Source organism: Adelges cooleyi, unplaced genomic scaffold, assembly GCF_023614345.1.
Source record: "Adelges cooleyi isolate 19-005CV unplaced genomic scaffold, UGA_ACOO_1.1 ACOO_flye_CR_arks_rails_tigmint_CR_PRNA_1, whole genome shotgun sequence".
Classification (NCBI taxonomy): Eukaryota; Metazoa; Arthropoda; class Insecta; order Hemiptera; family Adelgidae; genus Adelges; species Adelges cooleyi.
Window position 1 is genome coordinate 2,641,141 of NW_026095751.1, and position 26,983 is coordinate 2,668,123.

The window sequence follows — 26,983 nt, forward strand, 5'->3', positions numbered from 1 at the left end:
TCATGTTCGGTATGCTACTGGGAACCATAGCGCCCGTCTGCGGATTGGCGGGAATGTACCATTGGCGCAAAGACTTAACGCAGCTTTTTTTGCAGTATATACTAACCCAAAATACAATGTTCGTCTTTTACAAAATGTTGGTGATTTTTATGAAATCGGATGAGATTTGGGACTGTTTGGACGCGGTCAGATTCGACTTTTTGTCCTACGAGCTCTACGATAAAAGAATACTGAAAGTCTGGCAGACCCGAGCTATACGGTTAACTTATGCTCTATGTGCCATGATGTTTATCGGGGTCGCATTTTGGTGTGTGGCTCCACTTGCTATGTTTTTGGTCCAATAATATGCCTTTCAGGTAACACTTTTTTTCTATTAGTTGTTACATGAAGTAATTGGTTCTGTGGTATAGAAGATAATGTGGGTCCATACTCAAATATAAGGAATAAAAACAACACTGTAAAAACAATTATTACAAATGAATGTAATGCAACAAGCACTAGCCTCTAAATTATGTACAAGGAAAATACTAAATATGTATTGTTTATTAAACATAAATTAACATTTTATACAACCAGCATTAATAGAACTTTTTTAACCATCTCAGGAATGATCAACGATTATAATTTGGTTGGAAGAAGACCCGAAGGTAAACGTGCAATGAAAATACAGAAATATTTAAAATTAATTCTTTCGGATCATCAAAAAGTTATGAAGTAAGTGATTTGATATATGCTAATAGAAAACGTGAAATGGTCTCAACAACGGCATTATCTATTAGAAATTCGAATACCTACAACTGTATCAGTAACGGAAGGTTAGGTTAGGTATGATTTTTAAACATTTGAAAGTAATAAAATCAATATAGTAAATTGTTTAATGTTAAGACGTTGGCCATAGTGAAATAGTATTGTTCATACTACCCGCACAAAAAATGTATAGTCACCTTGGAAATTTTATTACTTTGTAAAATTATTAAAACAGCAGTTATTGCAAAATTAAGCGAGCAAATTTGAGGAATTTAAAAAACAAATTTCTTAGGTAAATCAAGTTTAAAAGTTAAAGCGAGGGTAGTACTTAACGGTCTACAAATAACTGTAAAATATATATTAAAAGTTAATATACATAGTAGGGCTCGTGAAACCCACCGGGAATTTCCAAAATTTGCAACGAATCTTTTAATTTACTCACTGAGTCAATAATTATTATATATACATTTGTTTAAATATGTATCTATAATGGAATAAATAAAATGTGATGATGCGTCGGAAAAAGAAGAATATATTTGATTGAATTTAATTTTTCTCTGAAAACTCTAAGTCTAAATAAAATACAACGATATCACAAGTTGAAAGAATAAGACATAAAGGAAAAATAAATGTCAAATCAATAACGTTTTCATATTTCGATTTCCTATTCTTGTCAATAATAATACATATGTACATGTTACAATGGAATGACTTCTTTATATTCTATAAGCGAAAGAAATTGGGCAAATATGGAAAACATGATTTAGTTGTTAAAACCCTTTTAAGTTGCCACAACCGTGATTTGTCGAGATGATATTGTGACAATATCAATTTTACGACCAGAAGCACATAAACGTAGAAATAAAAAAATAAACGATGAAATTATTATCGACTCTGGATAAAATTTTAAACATATGTTTTAGAAAATTGAAAAAAAGACTTAAAATGATAGATATTAGGTATTACAAAGTTAACATTATGAACATATTTTTTTCAGGAAATTGGAAAATTTTTATAAGGTTATTGAAAAGCCCATTTTAATGGAGTTCTTTGTATTTTGGATTTCTTTAGTATGTTTTTCATTTGTTGCAACACTGGTAAGAATTTTTTTTAAAGTTATATCCTAATTATCACAAAGTGTCACAAACACAATATGGCTATGAATTTTGCTTTAATATTGTATTTTTTGTGATATTATAATAGAGCTACTACGGAAACGATGCGATTGATAGCATTCAAACATTCAAGATGATTGGTGCATTTATAGTGTTTACGTTACAATTATTCATGATTTGCTCATTATGCACTGTTATTAACGATAAGTACTGAACATTTATTTCAAATTTATATCACTACCCATGCTGGTGTACCTATTCTTATTACTTTATGAGCAAATCATAGCCATATTGTATTTGTGACACTTTGTGATAATTAGGATTATAACTTTAAAAAAAATTCTTTACGTTATAATATTATCATAATATTGTGAGGAAATCAAAACATTTGCATATTGACAAATAAATTGTGTTTTAATTCAACACGTTACAGATTTGTCAACTCCATATTTGATCATATATATACATTTTTTTTCCTTATTGAAATCACAATAATTTTATAATAATAGTTTTAATGTGTGCCGTGTCTGTAACTTCTACAAATACTTTTCATAAAATAAGAAAAAATTACATACACATTTGTAAATTTGTAAATGTTGAAAATTATAATTTCGTACTATGTGTAACCATATAATCAAAATATATCTGTGTCGGTTAGAATCTGTGATTAATAGATTTGCTACTTAAAGAAATTGGTTGATTTATACAGAATTTTAAATTCAGATAAAGGAAAGTTACAACGCCTACTTTTACTGTTCCCTCAAATTATACATAAAAGTATAAAATGTTCCACACATTTTTAAATATTAGATTCCTCCAATATTTATTCAACCGTTTGAATTTAGTTATCAATAACAAATGAATAGCTAAGATTGATTAAAATTCAAACTTTATACATTTAAGTCATACTAACCGATCCTATAAGCCAATTGCAATGTCCTTTCCAAATCATTTTCAGTCATATTTCATTATACATCATATATTGTACGTATTTAGTATTGTATTATTGTATTAAATTTCAATAATTGTATCCGTTGAAACGCTCAAGTAATACCATGATAACATATCTTTAAGCAAATATTGTTTAGTACTTACAAAAATAATTAAAATTGTGTTTATTAATTTTAGTATTAATCATTCTCAAAGTTCATCATATTCAATAGTAATGTACTTGATAAATTATGTTAAAATTATAAACCTGCTGTGTAAATAAAATGAATACGCTGTAAAAACCTATTAAGTTTCTAATTTTTCGGTCGCAATGTACAAGTCGTAAGAAGACCATTTCCAAACAGTTAGTTTGGAAAGCTGAACAAGGTACTATTGTTGTCTTAAAAATTCCAACGGTTTTATAATTTAAATAAGTATAACTACATATAACTACAAACCAAGAAGCGGTAAATAAAATAATTGCTATAACCAATTTACTGTTTTCGACAAATATTCAAAATATATCCAAGAAAAAACAGATTACCGTAAGCGATATATAATTTGTATTTTATGCTTATGGCAATTATTTTTAGCTTACACATTAGCATACATTATTGTGTAATAATCTTGAACAGTAATTAAAATTATTTATTCATCTTAATACTTTTTTTCATCGTACCGTTTCAATTGACAACGTTTTTAAAACTTTTTTTTATATAAAAACATAGCTACTGCAGTAATATTGTGATTTAGTCAGTTTATTATTATAAGTTCGAAGGTTATTATTTAATATTAGTTATCGACTATTCGACATTTTTAGCAAATATGTACGTTATTATTTTTTAACTGTAAATTATCATAACAGCTTGGTAATACCAAAAACTTTCTCATTTCTGGCGACGACTAAGTCTAACATAAATTGATTTTATTTGTATTATTGTTTACAGGTAAGTATGAAACTTTTCTGTTTTATTTTACCGTTTGTTTTTGTTAATGGTCGGACAGATGAAATAAGTAATTATTTTACTTTCAACAACAACATACTTTAATAACACTTAAAATACTTCAATAATTCAATTTTTTACAGAGGAGCGGTTTAAGAGGGAGATTTTCATTACAAGTCAGTAACATTTTACTAAAATCAAAAATAGCATTTTAATTTTGATATTTTACTGTTTTTATACATATTTTTTAAATTATGTAATACAGACGTTCTATTCGACCTTGCTTATTATATGAATAATTGTACTGTAGAAGATAAATTTATAGCAAGTAAGATTTGTTTTGAATTAATTTACTGAAGTTTAATTATTTTCTTTTGCTTTTCTAATTAGCATGTTATTTCATAATAAAAACTATAGTGTCCATAAACTATTTAGAAAAGTGCAAGCGTTGTATAGAACCAGTGTACCGAATACTTTGTGACTACTTAAGTTATGAAAGTCAAACCATGTATATTTACAATAATATTCAAAGTAGAATTATCGGAACAAATTTAGTTTAACATGCACCCTTTTTTTTTTATTAAACCCATCTCATGTAGTTCAAATGTCTGCTTTCAGTTTAGTTATTACTTACAATGATCTTACCCAAATTTTGTGTGTCTAAAGACAACTCAATCATTTAAACAGTCTACTTTATTGCATTTTTTTAATGATAAAGTTGTTTATATAAAAAAAAAAAGTTAGTTAAAAATGTAAAATAGGCAACATTTTAAATATTTACTGTAGAATTAAAATAGTAAGCAAATTAAATCAAAAATTCCTTATTTAATGTAAATTGTTTAAAACAATTATTTTAGCACAGAACATTAAAAAAATATTAACTTTTTGAATAAATCGAACATAACTAAACAAATAATATTAACGCTTGTCCATTTAAATGTATAGAGATTGTAAGCCAAATTTTAAAGCTATTGTTTACTACCTATAAAAACTATAAAAATTATAATTTTCATAATAGCATAATAATCTGTTGTACTGTGCTGTTACTTGATGAATGTAGAAAATTGATAGTAGAAAAAAACGTTCCCATTAAATAAACGAAGTCTATACTATTTTTCGTACAAGGAATGAAAGTAAAACTTTCCAAGTATTGAAAAATATAGTAAAATATGTACTTACAGGAATAAGAAAAAAACTAGTTAAAAAGTATTCATATATTACGAGATGATGAGTGTCTAACTTTAGATGAATCATCCTGTATATGTAAAACTTTATTTTAATCTTTTATTATAGCTAAAATCTTTATTTGTTTATTCTAGACGGATTGGAGCATTTCATTAAAAAAATAGTTTTTCAAGATAAATATTTATACGGTAGGAATAATTATATAATAATAATTTAAAAAAAAAAATAATGCTTTTAAGTAGAAAAGAATATTTCAAAATATTATAAAAATTAGATAAATACTAATGCATCTCTATTTATAACAAATATCTGATAAAATTATATTATCCAGTTATCAGACATAAATCATAAATTTTTATCAAAAATTTAAATGAAATATTTATGAAACTTAAATTGTAATAGGAATGCTTACTTCATCTAATAATTGCATTTTATTCTTATGGTCACGTTTTATTCAATTCAGCCATAATATATATTTATATATTTTATTGAATAACGTCAGTTACATTATTCCCAAATTTACTTCTATTACAGTTGTTGTTTTCTACTTTGAACTCAGCTGTCTTCCTGTTCAAAACAGAGTGGAAATTTCTTTCAAATATCATTAATTTATATAATATTAGTTTCAGATGATCATAATGTAAATTATATGAATTATGTAATCGTTGCACCGGGTAATAATTTTTATTGCTTATTATGGAAATATCTCCACGCAGTTGTTTTATATTCTTTATATTCTCAAAGTGTTTGTTTTTATTTCAGAATTTCCATACCTCGGCGTCAAATATGGTATCCATACATTTATACATCACATTTTACACACTCTATACATATTCATTAATAAATTTATTGATAAAAATATTATGTATAATATTTATTAGACTAAAAATGTATTTTATTTTTATTTTTAGCACATTTATCAATGCATAAAGAATTAAATCAAGAAATAATAGATGAATTAAGTAAATAGAAAATGTAATATTTTTAAGGGAGCGATTTTGAAAACTGATGAACTAGCTTTAACATCACAAATTAAATTTAAGTAATTTTAATGATATAATTTGAAGTTAGCAAAAATTTGATTTTGTTCAATATTTAGTATGTTAATTAATTAGTCTATTTTTTCTCAGTTTTAGAGAGAATGTATTAGATAAAACCGAATTTTATTAACTGTACCTATTTTTTTTTTGTTGTTTGAACTATTATATGTTTTAGAAATTAAAGTTCCTGATGTTCCATTCGAAAGTAACTTTTGTAATTTTCTAAAATCGTAAATAGCTTTATTGCTTGTTTTACAATTTAAATTTGCTTTATTCTTCTAAAATAATTCAGGTAAAATCATTATTTTAATAAAATAATGATTGTTTCAGTTGGGGAGTGTGAGGGTTTATCGTATTTTTAAACGAATTTGTATCACATCACCAGAGAATAACAAAATGATGAATATAACGATTTACTGACTAAACGATTTAGGTTAACCAAAACTTTTATCTAATATTGTTTGCCGGTACAATCATTGAAATAATGCTCTGTTTCCTTTGTTATGTATACAAATATTTAGTAAATTTGGATAGTAGTTTTTTTTATATTGCATTTTACAATGCTGAACTTACATAGTTTAAGGTTAGGCTATGCGTTTATCCTCATGAAAACTCATAGTGGTGTTAGGTGTATGGTGGACTGATCATATAATGGAAGGGAACACTACCCCTTCAGAAGATATTACCACCAAAATCAGTTTCCTAACAAACGCTTCGCCAATCTGTAGATAGTACAAATATTCAATATCGATTCTGGTTGTCAACAATTTAGCTTCATTAAAGTTCTTTGAAATATAATGACATTGTGTATCAACTTTTTTTTAACTATTTCTTTTTTAGCACCATTTGTTTAATAATTTTTGCAGATTATACGAACTTAGATTTTACACAGATTGGAAATGAAAGAAGAAGTCTTATTGGAAAAGCTTTAAAAAATATAATTTGCCAGATAATAGGTAAATAATTATATAGTTTTGTATTGGGTTGCAAAATTATTACCCTAATATAGTATTTATCTAGTAAATCTCAAGTTCAGAGTGACTGTTATAGATAAAATAAAAAATTGTGTTATATTAACTTTATACAGTTAATTATAATAATAATATTACTATACAGTTCTTTAAAATGTAATACAATAAAGTATCATGAGTATTTAGTTAATTTTATATTTTTATTATTAATTGTTATCAACACGGTTATTAATTAACTTTTGCAGATGTTGAAAATTTGACCAGTCTTTTAGAACACAGAAGACATGCTCCTACAGAGAATTCAAGAAACAAAATCATCCATGCATTAGGTACGTTTTTTTTATAGAATTTTCATGACTTAAAAACCATTATATATTTTACATTTATTTATAATACATAGTTTATATATTATACACATGCTCTATACAAGGGTGGACCAGAAAACAAGTTATTTTTTTCGTTCCTTTCATCATGTTATGATCCTTGGTTTTTTTAATTTATTCGTATGATATAACTGTCTAAGAGCAACAAAATATATTACACAATATTTTTACATTATACATTTACAAAATTATTTCCATGTTTTAGACATTAAATAGCTATAAAAAAGGCTTAAGTTCGATTCAAAGACACAGCAATTAAACTTCTACTCTCAATTCTGACAACCATCGGACTGCGTCTCCTTCTAATGAGTGAACTGCCCTACTACCTTCAGGAAAAGAGTAAGCTGTGTATTCTTCAACTATGTGGCTCATCGTTTGTGCCATTCCTTCGGCTTCGCATAATGGAGAATATTTCAGATCCCATTAGGTCATTAAGTAATTAGACCTACCTCGACCACATCGAAAACGATTTAGCATTGATCATTCTCTCCTAGGGAAGTGAAACTCTGGCGGCATTTTATCGGGCTCCTCAACCAGTTCATAGTTTTATAGTTTTTTCTTGAACGGGCATATCATACGTATAAATATTAATAGAATAGAATAGAATCGGTGCTATAATAGAGCCCTAAGATAATCCATTATTAATGATTCCACTCTATGAAGCACCTATGTGTAACTTTGAAACTTTGAAATATATATATATATATATTGTATCGTTATTTATGACCTTTTGACATGTAAAGTAGTTTTGTCTTGCACCATAAACAAAAGCAGTAACTAATAAGCCGCTTTTGTCGAATTATAAAAAAAAATTGTTTTTATTTTTTTAGAAAGAAAATTGTATCAAGTTCCACTAAAATATATATGTAGATATATAGCATTATTCTTTGGTACAAAATGTCCAACACATCAGTTATTAGCTGACCATAATGAAGATAATAAAACTTGTAGCGTAACAAATACATGCTCAATTCCCGAAGAACAGGTGTACAGGGAAATTGATGGTATATGGTGTCATGTAAGAACCGATAACATAGATATTCCTGTAAAACAACTGAAAAAACTAATATGCTATGTAGACCAGGGATCAACTGTATAATTCTTGTAAAATAATATTATAGTATTGTTGTTATATTTAAATAATATTTTTATTGTTCACTTAAATCCAAGCCGTACATCAATTTAATGTATTTCATAATAAACAGCGTTACTCACGATTTTAATCACATTTGTTGCTTTTGTATTGATTTAAACACATACTATATTATATATTATTATATTTAAATTTATCATACTATATTTATTGAAAAAAAAAATTATCAATTTTTTAGTAGTCGAATTGGTCACGTCAGGGTTTGGTCAATTTATGAATAATGGTACAAATATAAAGTAATATTGAAGTGTTAAATATTATATAATATTGTCTATCCAACATCGCAGGGAGGTTCCATCGTGACACGCTTGTGGAAATAGCTACCAGGTTCTCATGTTATAATCAGTTTACCAAGTTAAAAGTTTTATTATAAGAATATACTAACTGACAACTGTTCAATGCTTGAATAATAATTTATACCCACGGTTGATAACAAAATAATAAAAATAAATAACCAAACAAAAATTTCTATTTAACCCGCTGGATTTGGATTTTGTTCATCAAACTCATACTAAGAATATATTGTGTTTTGATGTTACTATTTTAATCTAGTGCATAACGAAAAAAATATATATTTGTATTCTAAGACTTAAGTGTTTGTTCTTAAGTAACAAAAAAAAAAGACTGTTTTTTTTAATGTTTTAGTCTATATTTGTATGATGTATATTTTCTCTTATAAAACTCATACATATTTTTTTTGTAATTTTAGCGTGAACAATTAACGCCATTGGTGAAAAAAATATAAACTATGTATCAAAAATAAGACAGGACCTATACATGCATTTTAAGTTATTATTTTTAAAACAAAAATAGGCGAGAGTAGTGAGTAAAAATTGAATATATTATTATGTAATAATAACATATTAGCAGTCATTTAATTTTCTTTAAAAAGAAATCATGTCCATAACAGTAATTTTACTAACATTTTAAAAATTGTATGTTAGCACTAAACTATTTGAGACTGAAGTGTTTGACCTACAATATCATAATTTACCCGTATATTATTGAATACCTATTATGACAAATACTACTCCTTCATTACTTACTCGCCTACTTACTAGGTTGTATTATTGTTACTGTATCTTGTAAATGTTTTGAAGAATCCAATGGTTTTTATCAAAACTTAAATTGGAACATGTTTAAAACAATTTTGTTCTAAGTAGAAACATTTATTTTTATACAAAAATAGAGCCTGTATGCATTATGGAAGTTGTATACAAAAATGAAATACCAAAAATTATCCCTCTTTCATGCGCGTTAATACATTTGTTTTAAAATGTTAGCTTACTGATAAGTTATAGTGAAAAATTGCCTATACAACGCGCTTTAATGAATGCTAGTATAGACTAGTACATTAAGTATTGTAAGTACATTAATAATTTTAATTAGTAACGACAATTTTACAGCTTCTCCTGCAGATTATTTTTCAAAATGCCAATAATTTTTGCCATGCAAGTGGTCACCCATCCGGGATGAAGCGGCAACGGACACAGCTTAACACGCGGCAGCTGAGGTGTCCACTGCGCCAGGTGTGGAACGTCTTAAGTTGCTTATGAACATCACATTATTATTATCAAGTGTAATATCTGTGGCCACCGGAATCAACCGCGGCCACAACAACGACATTGTGTTTCAACTTTACTTGATTATTTTTTTTTTACAACAGTAATTTAATATTTTTTGCAGAATATACAAACTTAAATTCTACACATATTAGGAATCAAAGAAGACGGCTTACTGGAAATGTTTTAAAAAGTTTCATTTTTATTTGACTTTCATTGGGTAGCGAATTATTACCCCAAAATATTTTTTATCTAGTTTATCTTAGTTTTAGAGTGACTGTTATAGATAAAATTAAAAATTGGGTTTTATTAACTGCATAACTATTTGTTATTATTATTTAGCTATATGACTTCTTTTAAACAAATTCTTTTACTAAAACAAAAGAAGCTACAATATTTCTGTTGTGCTAACTTATTATAATTATTTGATATAAGAAAAGAACCGAAATGTAACGGGATCCTATACTTGTATATTAAGACATATTTATATTTCTAGGTACTTCCATGTAGCGGAGGTCATGTCAACTTTTTTCATGAAAAAAAAATACCAAAAGGAGTTTTACTTCTAACACGAGTACTTTATAATAGACAAACACTCTGGTATTTTATTTTTGTAATTGATTCCTGGGCTTAATGCTCCCGATCAAAGTTATTATGAATTTATTCGGTAGTAGTAAGTAGATCTTAATGCTTGTATTATAGATGAATTTTGGTATTTTTGTAAATAATATACTTAATAATTTATAATACACTTGAATATTTAAAAAAAACATATTGAGTCGGAGGAGGTCACATATTAAAAATTATTACATATGAAAGTATAGAAATTCCCCCAGAGAGACACTTAGTGTTACGGGCTTGGCAAACCAGGGGCCCCGAGTTGAGGCATTTAGAGCGTTGCTGGCTCAACACCTAATGTAATGTCCAGATCTAAAAACTTAAAATATTTGCCTCAAGATATTTTATACACGTATAAATGTATATACAAATTAAATAAAAAAGAAACCGCTAGATCGCGTTACTTTCGAGGCGCTATTTTGTGTCGGTTTCGAGCTGAAAGGCCAGGGTTAAGCACGTTTCATTCTAAAACCAAAAATCATGATTTTAGGTTTTGGAGGAAATTTATGCTGGTGCCCAAAGATATATGGCTAATGAATTGGAGCGCCTTACTGAATGGCGTGAAAGTGGAACGTTTGACAGGAATACCATAAGAAGCTCTTTTTGGAACAGATCATCTAGCGAAGAACTAGATGACATGGACGTTGATCAAATGCTAGATGTAACAGAACCATTGCTGACGGGTACGATGAATAATGATATTTTATTAAAAGATATTGAAAAATATATAATATGTGAAATGTGAATAACTAATAATCATTTTGATGTTTTACATAAATTACTTTCGGTAGGTAGTGTGCTTTTTCAATAACATTTTTGAGATGTACTTATAATACTATGCAGAAATCGTCTGTAAAGATAGCTAGGAAAAACTAGTTATACAAATATAAACCGCTTTTATATAATTTTTTTTATACTTATTGTAATTAGTATTTAATTATTCATTTTACGACATTCCCATACTTTTTTTTTTTAGATGCGGTTTTAGATTATTTAAAATTTAAACATGTGGACAAACCAAATTATTTGTTATTAGATGGCTTTCAATAATACCCGTTATGACCAAATATTTTAAATAAAAACGCATTAATAATAAATGCAGCCTGTTAATTCGTTACAGCATAATTTAGTTTAGTAACTTTTAATATCAACACTTCATAATAATTTCTAGATATTCATATGTCAAAAGAGGAATTGAAAGAATTAATTCAAGCAAAAATAGAATATTTAACTGATGAGGTAATTTTACATTTTTTTTTATCTAATAATACATTTAATTCCAATTGATTCCGCGGTGTACGTATATAACATAACTTACAGTATAATATAAACAAAATTAAAAAAAAAGAATTTGTAATATGGGCAATCCTCCTATGAGGTAATATCTTGTGGTGGAGAGTTTGACTTATGTATTATTTTAAAATCTAAAAATATTATACATTAAAAAAAATTATAATAATTAAATAATATATAAACCTATTAAATAATAATCTAGACATAATTAGAGAAACATTATTTCTAAAATAGTAGTATTTGAAATGTGTATTAAAAATAAAATAAAAATGTAATTATTTAGGATCTTGAAAAACTTTATGAAGCAGTACAAAACGACGATACAGGATATGTTATCAAGCGTTTAGTAAAAGACTACTTACGTAAGAAAAGCATTGGATCGAAACATATACTATCTAAACAGGAAATTCAATATGTAACTAAAAAATTGCCGTCGAGTACGTTGAATAATAACAATATTTTAGTAAAATATATTGTAAAACATATATGTGAAAAACTAACAATATTATGCAGACATCATCTGTAAAGATTTTTAGGAAGAACAAGATCAACAAATATAAAACGATTTATATTTTTTCTTTAGGCGAGTTGTAGTTAACATTGAAAGATTCATCTTACGACATTCTCATACATTTTTTTCAAACACGATTGTAGTTTATCTAGAAATTAAACAAGTGGATAATTAGAATAATTGTTATTAGATGGCTTTTAATAATATCAGTTTTGACCAATTATTATACATAAAAACACAATAATAATAATTACAATCTTTTATTTTGTTACATAATAATATAGTTTGTTAAATTTTAACATGGATATTTTTACAACGTTTAATAGATATTTGTATGTCAAAAGAGGAATTTAAAGAATCAATGAACATACAGTTATTCAAATTAACTGATGAGGTAAAAATGATTTTTTTTTCTTTTCTGAATATATGATTCATTAAAAAAAATATATATAATTATTAAATACTACATTTATTTATGTTATAATAGTTACGACGATGTGTATTAAAAGAAAAATATAATGATTTTAGCAATTGGACTACACTTTTGATGGTATCATAAGTTATGTTGACGGACTATATACAACTTACAGTAGTTTTGATGGTGAAAAGGTGGACAAAGTGTTCATAGAACGCTACTTAAGAGACAACTTATCCAAATATGGTCTAACCGTTGGTACTATGACTCCTATAGTAAAAGATCTATCGCCAGGTACGACACATAATAATAATTTAGTAAAAGATATTGTAAAATAATATGTATGTAAAATGTGAATAATAGTTACTTTGATGTTTTGCGTAAATTATTTTCGGTAGGTGTTTTTTTTTACAATATTTTTGAGGAGTAGTTAGATGGCTTTTGATAATACCCGTTATTAACAAATATTGTACTTAATAATGTATTTACAGTGTATTATAGTTTGTTAAATTTTGATGTGAATACTTTTATAATCATTTCTAGCTATGACAAAAAGCGAATTTAAAGATTTAGCGAGCTGGTGGTGGTTTTAAAAATGTTCCAATTCCAGGCAAGTATTTTTCTGTTTCTTTATAACTTATTGTTTTAGTTTATAATTTTTTTTTGTATGTGATAAATAAAAATAAAATATGTCACATATTTTAGACTTGTAAAAGTTTATATTTTAAGCTATTCAAAATATAGTATATACAAAAATAAAAAGTTTGGTTTTCAGCCTTTCTAGGTGAAGAGCTTATGATATTATTTTGGTTTGTCAATGTTTATCGATTGTAGCTACGTCATTATCCAAAGAATATGCCATACACATTTAGTGCCAACGTTAAAAAAAATGGTAAAATTGTATAAAACTATAAATACTATTTACATAGTGTCATGGAAAGTTCTACCGAGCGTCAAATGATACATTCAGGATGCTCTGTGGGCACAATAAATGGTATTAATTTTTCTCCATTTTTCACACAAAAAATAATTTCAGATTTGAAATCAGGAGAAAAAGTCTTGTTGAATTGATATGTAACAGGTTATTTTGGTATAATTATTTTTTCGTAAGAAAATGTTTAATGAGATACGAGTTCTATTTTAAATAATTTTAAAATGAAAAAAAAATGAATACCATTTATTGTACTCATAGAGCATCCTGAATATATCATCTGAAGCTCGGTAGAACTTTACATGACACTCTGTATATAACCATAAGTCGTTTAACGTTTTTTTTATATTCATTCATTGTTTACAAAAAGAGACAATAATAATAACAATTGCCTCATTATTTTGTTATATATAAAAAAGGAACTGTCAAATGGTAAACGCTATACACCACACGGTTTTTCAAGTGTTCTTGAGAATCCATTTACTAATACTTATAGAGCTGTTATTTATATTATTTAAATTTTGAAAGTAGGACGCCAAGTTGCTTAAAAAGTTTATCATTTTAATGGTTTATTAAATATTAATGGACCAATCACAGGCAAAGAAAATGGAATTTAATTACCACTGAATATATGTTTATATAACAAATTGGTTCATTAAATCCTTACTGAACGTTTTTGCAGATCGCAGTCCGTCATAAATGTTTTACATGTTATCAATAATACATTTCCAAAACAACAATTGATGCGAAAATTTTACTATAAAATGAAGCGTATAAAATACACAAACATTGATAAGACTTTTAAGAAATCAAAAAGAAATACTGTCATTACTAATTTGAAACGAATCTCTTAAATGCTAGGGTCCTTTAAACACTCATGTTTTATTAGATTAAAGATTTTTATGCAACTTTACAGTGGAACATCATTGACTGATGTAGGTATAACAAAATAGTTTAAACATTTAAATACAAACACAACTGCAAAACAAAATATGTTAAGAAAAACTCCTCGTTTTCAATAAAAAAATAAATAATAAAACCATACATATTGTTTTTGTAATAAACGAAGATTCTTAAAATGTTCAAAGTTTGTGGTACCTACAAAAACTTTGTTTACATTACAATAGTCACTGTAAAAAACAGCTTGGTTTTGATAAAAAAAAACAATAATACAATATTGGATTACAACTTTTACTAAATCTTAATGTTTAAATATAACATTTACAAATTACACAAATAGTACAGTAATCTATTAAAACAGAAATAACCCTCACACCCATAAGAATTTTAAAAATAAACACACACAAATTAAAAAACAAGCTAACGGCATACTGCTTCGATTTTTTTTTAAAAAAGTCTTAAATTAAATACATGAAATAGTTTGACGTTTTGAATATAGTAAATGAAGATAGAAAGTTGAAGTCATTTTTATAGCCCTGAAATAAAAAAATAAAAAAGTTTAATGTAAGACAATATTATAAAATTTATAAAATGTAGTATCCTTCGGTCGAGGAAGTCACTGTTTTTCATAAATAATTATTTTTATAACTTAAAGTAATAAAAACGTATAGGTTTGATTAAGTAGAAAATGTTAATAAAAAGTCATGTTTCATTCAAAACTTTTAGAAAAGTAAAATTAAACAAGAACTTGTTTACTGTTTCTGAGCTGATTGGTTTTCGATACTTGTTTGATTCGTCAATATATACCTATTTATAAAGTAACATTATAGAGTTCAACTATAGATCTAAAAAATATTCCATAAAAATTTTACTATAACTTTACAGTTTTATATCCGAAAATACGTATAGTGAATCAGATAATTTATTATCGCTTTTATAAAATGTGTAACATAATATTTGTTGCTTTTTGCTTTTTTTTAAAACCGATAAATTCGTATTTAGGTAACGTAAATATTTTTTAGTTTTATACGAAAACATCTAATTATTTCAACAATACACGTGTTAAATATTTCTCTGCTTATGTACTACAACTTTAGACCAATGACAGGTATTTGCCTCTCGGTATTCAAAACTCAATTCACCCTCAAACTAGTTTTATCCATACACCGAATTAGAATTATTTTAATAAATGTAAAACAACAGAATAACAGTAAAAGTTTCATAATACACCAGTTGTACCACAAAATATTATAGGCGAGAAGGTATAATGGCACTAAATGTGTATGGCATATTCTTTGGATAATGACGTAGCTACAATCGATAAACATTGACAAACCAAAATAATATCATAAGCTCTTCACCTAGAAAGGCTGAAAACCAAACTTTTATTTTTGTATATACTATATTTTGAATAGCTTAAAATATAATTTTTGACAATTCTAAAATATGTGACATGTTTTATTTTTAGTTATCACATACAAAAAAAATTATAAACTAAAACAATAAGTTATAAGGAAACAAAAAAATACTTGCCTGGAATTGGAACATTTTTAAAACCACCACCAGCTCGCTAAATCTTTAAATTCGCTTTTTGTCATAGCTAGAAATGATTATAAAAGTATTCACATCAAAATTTAACAAACTATAATACACTGTAAATACATTATTAAGTACAATATTTGTTAATAACGGGTATTATCAAAAGCCATCTAACTACTCCTCAAAAATATTGTAAAAAAAAACACCTACCGAAAATAATTTACGCAAAACATCAAAGTAATTATTAGATATTCACATTTTACATAGATATTATTTTACAATATCTTTTACTAAATTATTATTATGTGTCGTACCTGGCGATAGATCTTTTATTATAGGAGTCAAAGTACCAACGGTTAGACTATATTTGGATAAGTTGTCTCTTAAGTAGCTTTCTATGAACACTTTGTCCACCTTTTTACCATCAAAACTACTGTAAGTTGTATATAGTCCGTCAACATAACTTATGATACCTTCAAAAGTGTAGTCCAATTGCTAAAATCATTACATTTTTCTTTTAATACACAACGTCGTAACTATTATAACATAAATAAATGTAGTAATTTTTCACTAGATTTATAGAGTATTTATGATTATATATATTTTTTTTTAATGAATCATATATTCAGAAAAAAATTCATTTTTACCTCATCAGTTAATTTGAATAACTGTATGTTCATTGATTCTTTAAATTCCTCTTTTGACATAGGAATATCTATTAAACGTTGTAAAAATATCCATGTTAAAATTTAACAAACTATATTATTATGTAACAAAATAAAAGATTGTAATTATTATTATTGTGTTTTTATGTATAATAATTGGTCAAAACTGATATTATTAAAAGCCATCTAATAACAATTATTCTAATTATCCACTTGTTTAATTTCTAGATAAACTACAATCGTGTTTGAAAAAAATGTATGAGAATGTCGTTAGATGAATCTTTCAATGTTAACTACAACTCGCCTAAAGAAAAAAGATAAATCGTTTTATATTTGTTGATCTTGTTCTTCCTGAAAATCTTTACAGACGATTTCTGCATAATATTGTTAGTTTTTCACATATATGTTTTACAATATATTTTACTAAAATATTGTTATTATTCAACGTACTCGACGGCAATTTTTTAGTTACATATTGAATTTCCTGTTTAGATAGTATATGTTTCGATCCAATGCTTTTCTTACGTAAGTAGTCTTTTACTAAACGCTTGATAACATATCCTGTATCGTCGTTTTGTACTGCTTCATAAAGTTTTTCAAGATCCTAAATAATTACATTTTTATTTTATTTTTAATACACATTTCAAATACTACTATTTTAGAAATAATGTTTCTCTAATTATGTCTAGATTATTATTTAATAGGTTTATATATTATTTAATTATTATAATTTTTTTTAATGTATAATATTTTTAGATTTTAAAATAATACATAAGTCAAACTCTCCACCACAAGATATTACCTCATAGGAGGATTGCCCATATTACAAATTCTTTTATTAAATTTTGTTTATATTATACTGTAAGTTATGTTATATACGTACACCACGGAATCAATTGGAATTAAATGTATTATTAGATAAAAAAAATGTAAAATTACCTTATCAGTTAAATATTCTATTTTTGCTTGAATTAATTCTTTAAATTCCTCTTTTGACATATGAATGTCTAGAAATTATTATGAAGTGTTGATATTAAAAGTTACCAAACTAAATTATGCTGTAATGAATTAACAGGCTGCATTTATTATTAATGAGTTTTTGTGTAGAATAATTTGTGTATAATTTGGCTATAAAAGGTATTATTAAAAGCCATCAAGAAATAATAATTTTGTAGTTCCGCTTGTTTAATTTTTAAATAATTAAAATCGTGTTAAAAAAAATGTCATGGTGGATGTCATAAAATTAATATTTCAATGTTAATAGACAATGAAGACGACGTCACACCACCCATTTTTAAGGAGTAAAGTATAAGCAATTTTTCCAAAAATCTTAATTAAGATTTTGAACTATAACGTACACTTATGAATACAGTATTTAGGATACTTTGTTGATTGACACACTTTTTTGTCAGACTATCACAGTAATTTCTATAGGATATAAAATTACAATTTTTTTCCCACTAAAGCAGTTTTACGCAGATTGGATTTTTTCAGGCTTTATAATATATAGTTAAGGAAAGAAATTCATACATGTTATTTAAGAAAAAGTTATCTGTGTTCCAGCATCCTTATTTTTTCGATATACCCAATGCAACCAACTCTATATCATTTTTAAAAAAGTCAAAAAATTCCTTTCTTAAATAATTCCTTTCTGAAATATTAAAACAATTGGCCTAGTAGAGCACAGACAATGTAGTTGTCTATATTATGTGAAAATTTAGTTTCTTAGTTTTGATAACAGCCTTTGTAAAATTAATCAATCAAATTAATCAATTAATTAATCTGCTCAAGGCGAGTTTTAAGAAGAAAATAACGAGTGTGAGACGTCCTCTTACGACAAAAGCGTTACACGTATGTGTATAACTTTTCTTCCTAACTATCAATACAGGCGACTTCTGCAAAATATTACAAGCATTATTCAGAAATATTGAAAAAAAGCGCTCTGTTGTAAAAAGGTAAAGTGATTACTAGTCACATTTCACAAATCCATCTTACAATATCTAATGATTATTATTAATTAATGTACTTGGAATTTTTTCAATTTTAAACCCAATGTCCTTTTTAGTCCTTTCAATGTTTCTTTCAATAATGTAAAATTTAACTGAATCTTTTCCAGCATCTTCTCGTAACGTATAATAAATCTCATCCAATACCTAAAATCATTACATTTTTTTTAAACATTGTGAATACTATTATTACAGATATAATGTGTCTAAAATTATTTTTAATTCTCAGTCTATAACAGTATATATCTTAGTATCCACTATGTTTATACAGTATTTGATTATTATAATTTTTTTTAATATATTAATATATTAAATATATTATTTTTTTCAATTTTATTGTGTGTATCTTATACTGTAAGTTATGTTATCTACGTACAACACGGAATTAATAATAAATAAATATATTTTTAGATACAACAAAAATGCAAAATTACCTTATCAGGTAATTTAATTTCTTTTATTTCCATTGATACTGCGAATTCCTTTATTGACAAACGAATATCTAGAAATCATTATAAAAATATTCATGTTAAAATTTAACAAACTATATTATTATGTCAGAAATTAACCAGTTGCATTTATTATTATTGCGTTTTATAACGGGTAATATTAAAAGGCATCTAAAAAAAAATAATTTTGTTGGTCCGCTTTTTTAATTTATGTAATAGTGTAAAATCGTGTTTCAAAAAATTCATAGGAATGTCGAAAATTAACATTTTGATATTATATACAATTAGTCTAAAGAAAACAAGATAAATTCGTTTTATATTTTTATAACTTGTTCTTCCTAAATTTCTTTACTGACAATTTCTGCAAAACACTATAAGTACTCCTCAGTAATATTGTAAAAAACACACTACATATCGATTAAAATAATTTATATTGAACATCAATGTGATTATTAATTATTTATATATCGGTGCCTAAAAACTATCATGGCCAATCGCAGATTTTCCAAATTTTCAGGAGGAACAAAAAACTTATCACAGATAACTTAAAATTTTTTACAGGCCCTGAGGACATTTGATTGTATCACAGCGACCTCTTGGTGTCAAATATTGAAATTAATAGCATGGTCTCAAAACCATTGGTTTATAAAAAAAAAAAATCTTTGAGATAGGTATGTTTGTATATGTATATTTTACTAAACTATTATTATTCATTGTACCTGGAAATTGGTTAAATATCAATTGATATCCATGTAGTTGATGATTCATTCCCACGCGTTTTTTGATTAAGCAAAATCTTGCTCGAACTGGGGCTGTGGCTACAGAATCTTCTAGTACCGCATCATAAATTTCGTCCAATTGCTAAAATCGTTACATTTTTTTTTTTTAATACACAATGTGATTACTATAATTAGAGAAATAACGTGTCTCAAATAAATATCACTAACCAGTATACAGTTCATTAAGTTTATAGAGTTTTTAATTATTATAATCTTTTTTAAATGTATTATAGATTTAGACAAAAGTTATAGCTAATAAAATAAATTCAGATATTATATCTATTATTACACATTGTTAATACTACTGTTATAGAAATATTTTTGTGTCGAATTAGGTTAATAAAAGAGCTTATTTTTTTTTAATTAGATATATTTAGATAGAATAAAATTCATATTTACCGCTTCAGTAAATTTTAGTTTTTTTATTAATTCTTTAAATTCCTCTTTTGACATACGAATATCTAGAAATCATTATAAAGTGTTGATATTAAAATTAACCAAACTAAATTATGCTGTAACGAATTAACGGGTTGTATTTATTATTATTGCGTTTTTAAGTACAATATTTTGTCATAACGGGTATCTTAAAAAGCCATATAATAACAATAATTGGTTGTCCACATATTCAAATTTTAAATAATATAAAACTGCATCTAAAAAAAAAAATTATGGGAATGTCGTAATATGAATATTTAAATATTAATTACAATTAGTCTAAAGAAAACAATATAAAAGCGGTTTATATTTGTATAACTAGTTCTACTTATCTATCTTTACAGACGATTTCTGCATAATATTATAAGTACTCCTCAAAAATGTTATTAAAAAAGCGCACTACCTACTGATAGTAATTTATGTAAAATATCAAAGGGATTATTAGTTATTCACATTTCACATATATATTTTACAATATCTTTTAATAAAATATTATTATTCATCGTACCCGCCGGCAATAATTCTGTTACATCTGTCATCTGATCAATGTCCATGTAACTTGGTTCTTGGCTAGGTAATTTGTTCCGAAAAGAGCGTCGTATGGTATTCGTGTCCAACATTCCACTTTCACGACATTCAGTAAGGCGTACCAATTCATTAGCCAAATATCTTTGGGCGCCAGCATAAATTTCGTCCAATACCTAAAACCATTATATTTTGTTTTAGAATGGAACATGCTTATCCTTGGCCTCTCAGCTCGAATACGATACAAAATAGCGCCACAATAGTAACGCAAAAGTGGCGCGATCTAGCGGTTGCTTTTTTATATAATATGTATAAAATGTTTTGAGGCAAGTCTTTTAGGTTTTTAGGTCTGGACAATTATTATATGATAATATTTATATCCAGTGCATCAAAAACCTAAATTATTTTATTGTTGTATAAAAAAGTATTCATTACTTATTCACATCCATATTTTATATAATGGATACATTTATATACATTGAAGGTACAAATCCATATAATGGCATTTTTATAAAATGGGTAACCAAACATTTATCCAAATATATTAAAATTGTTTCACAACTAGCACAATTAAATGAATGGTTAAATTTATCCAAAATAACTAACTCAACTGATCAGTTGAATGTTGCCAACAAACCGATTAATGCGAAATAATAATAAACTGTTAAAAAGCATTTGGCCACAGCATAAAATTAAGTCTATACTATCATTGGAATTAAGGTAAATTCAAACATTATTATTTTTTTTTATACACAATGTGAATACAACTATTATATAGAAATCATTTTGTTTCGAATTAGGTTTATTAAATAAACGGTATTTCTTTTTTAATGAGTTATTTAGTTGGATAGAATAATTCAAAATTACCTCATCTTTTTTTATTTCTTTTTTAAATCGCAATTTTGACAAACACATATCTATAAATCATTAAGAAATGATTGATGTTAAAATTTAACAAACTAAATTATGCTGTAAAAAATTAACAGATTATTTTTTTGCGCTTTTGTGTTCAATATTTGGTCGTAGTGGGTACTATTAAAAGCCATATAAAAACAACAATGATGTATTTCCGCTTGTTTAGTTTTTAAAATAATTTAAAATCGTGCTTCGAAAAAATTCATGGGAATTTCGAAAATTAACATTTCAATATGAATTACAATTAGTCTAAAGAAAACGAGATAAAAGCGGTTTATATTAATTATATTACTTGTTCTTCCTAACGATCTATGCATAATATTATTAGTTGTTCACATAATATATATTTTACTAAATTATTACTAATCAACGTACCCGACGGCAAACTTTTAGTTAAATATTCGATTTCCTGTTCAGATAGTATATGCTTCGATCCAATGCTTTTCTTACGTAAGTAGTCTTCTACTGAAACCTTGAGAACACATCTTTTATCGTCTTTTTGTACTACTTTATACATTTCTTCAAGTTGCTAAAAAAATTATATTTTTGATTATACTACACATTACAAATACTACTATTTTAAAAATAATGTGTCCCGAATTATCTCTAGTATATTATTTACTAGGTTTATAGATTATTTAATTATTATAATTTATTTTAATGTATCATATATTTACATATTATGGCCTTATGCCAACTCTCCTCCACAAGATTTTAACTTATGGAAGGGTTGCACACATTCAAAATTCCTACTTTTATAGTATAACTTTTTATTTTTTTTATATTATACTGTACGTTATGTTATCTACGTACACCACGGAATTAATTGCAAATAATTATACTATTAGATAAAAAATTTAAATGAAAATTACCTCATCAGTTAAATTTGATATTTTTGCTTCTATTAATATTTTTAATTCCTCTCTTGACATATGGCTACCAACTAGAAATTATATAAAGTGTTGATATTAAAATTAACCAAACTAAGTTATGCAGTAATGAATTAATAAGTTGCATTTATTTATAATGCGTTTTTGTGTACAATATTTTGTTATAACGGGTATTATTAAAAGCCAATTAAAAAATAATATTTTATTGGTCCACTTATTTAGTTTTAAATATTCTAAAATCGTGTTCAAATAAAATTTCATGGTGAATGTCATAAAATTCATATTTCAAAGTTTATCTCAGTTCGTGTAACCGTAATAAAATTGTTTTGTAACATATTTTTTTAGAAAATTAAGAAAAAAGCGTTACATGTATGTGTATAACTTGTTCTTGCTAACTATCATTACAGGCGACTTCTGCATAATATTACAAGCATTATACTGCATATATTATAATATTATAATCACTCTTTAAAATTGTTAGAAAAAAACGCTCTACCTATCGCTACCTATTAGATATCGCCCTACAATATCTAATAATTGTTATTATGTAACGTACCCGGAATTTTTTTAATTTTAATCCCGTTATCCCGTTTAAAGATATAAGACATTTTTGCAGCACGTTTTTCAAATATGTAAAATTTTACTGAATTGTCGGCAGCATCTTTTCGTAACGTAGAATAAATTTCGTCCAATATCTAAAATCATTACATGATTATTTTTAAAAGACGATGTGAATACTATTATTACAGACATAACGTGTCTCAAACTATTACCACTTTTCAGTATATAACAGTATATAGGTCAGTATTCACTAGGTTTTTTCCCCCTATTAATTTACGGTTTTAAACATAAGTGTTAAGACCCACAACACAAGTTGTGTATATTTTCAGTAAGTGTAAACCGAAAAATTTGATCCTTTACCTCTGATGTTAGAATAATTTCTCCATCATCAAACTTTTACCAGATATTTTACTAACTTCTAAGTTCGTATTGCATAAATTTGTAAAATTTTTGTTTAGTCAAATTTGCGTTGGGGTCATTAAAGTTGGTAGTATTCAGCAAACCACTCGTTTCAAGTCGTAAATGAAGTGCAAAAAAATTGGTTCAATGATGATATGGGTCATAAGAACATAACTAAAATTTTATATAAAAAAAATATCGGATTGAAATTTTTAATTTTTTGGCCCCAAAAAATGTTTTTGAAAAATACATAAATAAAAATTTCCCAGGATTAAAAAATGAAAAATATTTTTTAAAATATGGTTATTGTACACTTAGTTACAATTTTAACTGTGCAAATTTCATGCCTATCCTACTATCGGCAGTTAAATTACAGAGTCGTGAACATGTTTTCTGTCATCAGACCTATAAATAATGAATGATGAAAAATTTCAATATTTTTTGAAATATAGTCGCACACCCATTATCTAATTTTGCGTGGAATGACCCTTATATGATTGTAAAAGATTGGTCTGCCGGCCAAAAAATCTTCGTCAACGAAATACTTAACAAGCCAAGAAGAATTATTATCTAAAGCTAGAAGCCAATGTAAAGTCAATACAAGTATATCTGGACCAGCAATGCAGAAATACTGGTAAAGGAAGAAGATGGATCCAAGACATTTCGTATCCACTGTAAGCATTTTGATTTGTGAGCAATGTACTAACAATTTTGACTGGTCGATAACCAGTTTTGTTTACTATTTTTGAAGTTATTGAAGTTTATAGTTAAGGGCAGTAGGAAAGTCGGAGTATATAAATTACTTTTATCTACGCGCACTTCCCAACCGCATTTACCCTCCCATCTTAACAATTAAACTTTCATCACTTAGTGATTATTAGTTATAATTATTCAAAACTGGTTATCAACCAGTCAAATACTTTGGTACATTATTCTCAATTTAAAAAGTTAGTGAAATGTATGCGTTACCATTTAGTTAGAAGGGTGGATTGAAAAAAAAACAATTAAAAAAATTGAGATCACATTGTACGAAAACATTATAAAAAAAAATTACTTATTAAACCCAATGAGATATTGAGGGGCTCGAGATAAAATGATCACCATAATTATAAAACTATTCACCCCGCATATTGTAGAAACTATCGCCCCATAACGATTTATCAAAAATGATTAAAAAAGAGAATAATGCAATTTTTGAATAATAATATTTGATTAAAAAAAAAAAAAATTAGCCATATAACAAACAGATCAACCGATGACGCATTATTTTCATTTTTAAATCAATAATTTTATCCGTGCAAACCGTGGCGATAGTAACATAAAAACAAAGTTCTAGGAATATTCTTTGATGTCAAAAAAGCATTGTATTTTATAAATTATTTTTAAAGATAATACCCTCTACAAATTGTATCGCCTAGAATTTGTAATTAAACTTAATTACCTATAATAATAGATAGTAAATTTAAATGGAAACGTCATATTAATGCATTAACCAACACAATATACAAATTTTTTTATATATATATTACAATCACTCGTCCCATCAGTTATGAATTACGGAATAATTGTTTGAGGTCAGGTAAGACACTTATACCAAATTATTAAAATAACTGTAAATAGCATAAGTTAAATGTTAAACTCTCTACCATAAGATATTAGGAAAGCAATTTTTACCTTTAACAATTTTGTTTTATTTTTTTTTTACTTTAAAGTAAGTTATGTTATCTACGTACACCATAGAATTAATTGCAAATAAATATATTATTATATAAAAAAAAATGTAAAGTTACCTCATCAGTTAAATTTGATATATTTAATGTTTCTTTAATATAATTCATTTGTATTTTAAATTCCTCTATTGACAAACGAATATCTATAAATCAATATAAAAATATTCATGTTAAATTTAACAAACTATATTAGTATTTAACGAATTAACAGGTTGCATTTATTATTATTGCGTTTTTGTGTATATTATTTGGTCATAATAGATTATTTTTTCCAATTTTTTAGTTTTTAAATAATTAAAAATCGTATTTTTGCATAACACTTTATGTACTCCTCGTTAATGTTGTAAAAAACATACTACTTATCGATAATAATAATTTATGTCAAACATCAATGTGAACAAAATACATATCACTGATATCATTAGGTTTTATAGAGGCCCTGATGACATTTGATTGCATACAGACGGTGTCAAACACTGAAACTAATAACTCAGTCTCACGCGTCTTGATAATACTGTTACGTATCAGCAGTTTATATAAATGTATATATGGTGGGGATTGTCCAATTCGTGTAAATTGGGTTTCATAATAAACATCAGCGAATATTATTATTTACAATAATCTAATTGTGTTTTTCTTTCATACTACGGTATAGCAAATACAAAAACATTTGATTATAAAATAAAATTTAAATTTTTTGAGAGAGCCCATGATGGTCTTTAGGCGTATAGATTGTACTAAACTATTATTATGTATCGTACCCGGAAAGTCGTTAAATATCAATTTGATATTTTGGTGATTCGATTTTTCGCGTTTATTAATTAAGCAAAATCTTGCTTTAACTGGGGCTGTGGCTTGAGTATATTCTAGTACCGCATCATAAATGTCTTCCAATTGCTAAAATCATTACATTTTTTTTGTAATACACAATGTAAATACTATTATTAGAGAAATAACGTGTCTCAAATTAATATCACCAGTCTATGTTATTATTCACTAGGTTTATAGAGTATTTAAATACTATAATTTTTTTTAATGTTTTATGTATTCAGACAACATTTTTTAACAAATATTTTTTTAAGTTGCTAATAAAATTAATTCAGATTTATATTTTTTTAATACACAATGCGAATACAACTGCTATTGAAATAAAAATTTACCATGAAGTGGGTTAATAAAAAAACTTTTATGAGATATATTTAGAAAGAAAAAAAATTCTTATTTACCGAATCAGTAAATTTTGGCTTTTTTTATTAATTCTTTAAATTTCTTTTTTTATATAGGAATATCTAGAAACCATTGCAATGGAACATACTTAGCCTTAGCTTCCCACTTTGAAAACGACACAAAGTAGCTCTACGAAAGTAACGCGAAAGTGGCGCTATCTAATGG

General features: G+C 26.1%; 1 long non-coding RNA gene across 1 annotated transcript; it reads right to left on the reverse strand.

The window, feature by feature from the left end:
• Window positions 1–20,106: 20,106 nt before the first annotated feature.
• LOC126833426 (uncharacterized) lies at window positions 20,107–21,189 on the reverse strand. Its single transcript, XR_007684946.1, has 3 exons — window positions 21,080–21,189; window positions 20,536–20,597; window positions 20,107–20,218 (listed from the first exon to the last, which is right to left on the reverse strand). It is a non-coding gene; the product is annotated as an uncharacterized LOC126833426 (long non-coding RNA).
• Between the last annotated feature and the right edge of the window lie 5,794 nt (window positions 21,190–26,983).